The sequence below is a fragment of the Arachis ipaensis genome, chromosome B2 (genome assembly GCF_059453495.1).
Source record: "Arachis ipaensis isolate K30076 ecotype BB chromosome B2, ASM5945349v1, whole genome shotgun sequence".
NCBI lineage: Eukaryota > Viridiplantae > Streptophyta > Magnoliopsida > Fabales > Fabaceae > Arachis > Arachis ipaensis.
In genome coordinates, this window is record NC_142437.1 from 49,618,663 (window position 1) to 49,620,007 (window position 1,345).

A 1,345-nucleotide genomic window follows, 5' to 3' on the forward strand; every position below is an offset into this window, starting at 1 on the left:
TCAAAACCACCTAACTACTTTTCTCTCTCTAATTTTTGAAAATCCCTTATCACTTTTTCAAATTTTCTTTCAATTAACTAATTATTTTAAATTTTAATTTTAATTTTATTCCTTTTTATAATTTTCGAATTCTAACTAGTAATTAAAATAAAAACAAAAATATTTTTCTTTTCTATTCAATTAAATTCGAATTCTCTCTCTTATCTCTTTCTATTTTTTTATTTATTTACTAACACTTCTCTTCTTCTTATAATTTGAACCCTCTCTCCTTCTCTGTGTTCAAATTCTTCATCTTCTCTCTTCTTCATTCTACTCTTCTATTCTTCTACTTAAATAAAAGAATCTCTATACTATGACATAGAGGATTCCTATTCTTTTCTGTTCTCTTCTTTTTTATATGAGCAGGAGCAAGGATAAGAACATTCTTGTTGAAGCTGATCCGGAACCTGAAATGACTCTAAAGAGAAAGCTAAGAGAAGCTAAGGCACAACACTCTGGAGAGGACCTGACAGAATTTTTCGAAAAAGAAGAAGAGATGGCCGAACCCAACAACAATGGTACAGATGCAAGGAAGATGCTTGGTGACTTTATTGCACCCTCTTCTGACTTCTGTGGAAGGAGCATCTCAATTCCAACAATTGGAGCAAACAACTTTGAGCTTAAGCCTCAATTAGTTTCTCTGATGCAGCAGAATTGCAAATTTCATAGACTTCTATTGAAAGATCCTCATCAGTTCTTAGCTGAATTATTGTAAATATGTGACACTGTTAAGAAGAATGGGGTTAATCCTGAGGTCTACAGACTTATGCTTTTCCCCTTTGCTGTAAGAGACAGAGCTAGGACATGGTTGGAGTCACAACCTAAAGATAGCCTGAACTCTTGGGAAAAGCTGGTCAATGCTTTCTTGGCCAAATTCTTTCAACCTCAAAAGTTGAGCAAGCTTAGAGTGGAAGTCCAAACCTTCAGGCAGAAGGAAGGTGAATCCTTCTATGAAGCTTGGGAAAGATACAAGCAATTGATCAGAAGGTGTCCTTCTGACATGTTTTCAGAATGGAGCATCATATGTATATTCTATGATGGTTTGTCTGAATTGTCCAAGATGTCATTGGACCGCTCTGCTGGAGGATCTCTTCATCTGAAGAAGATGCCTGCAGAAGCCTAGAAACTCATTGAAATGGTTGCAAATAACCAGTTCATGTATATTTCTGAAAGGAATCCTGTAAATAATGGGACAACTCAGAAGAAAGGAGTTCTTGAGATTGATACTCTGAATGCCATATTGGCTCAGAACAAAATATTGACTCAGCAAGTCAATATGATTTCTCAGGGTCTGACTGGAATACAA

The 1,345-nt window shown here is 35.5% G+C and overlaps 1 non-coding gene across 1 annotated transcript; it reads right to left on the minus strand.

Annotated features, from left to right (window-relative positions):
- Positions 1–937: 937 nt before the first annotated feature.
- LOC148573922 (small nucleolar RNA R71) lies at positions 938–1,041 on the minus strand. Its single transcript, XR_015906410.1, has one exon. It is a non-coding gene; the product is annotated as a small nucleolar RNA R71 (small nucleolar RNA).
- Between the last annotated feature and the right edge of the window lie 304 nt (positions 1,042–1,345).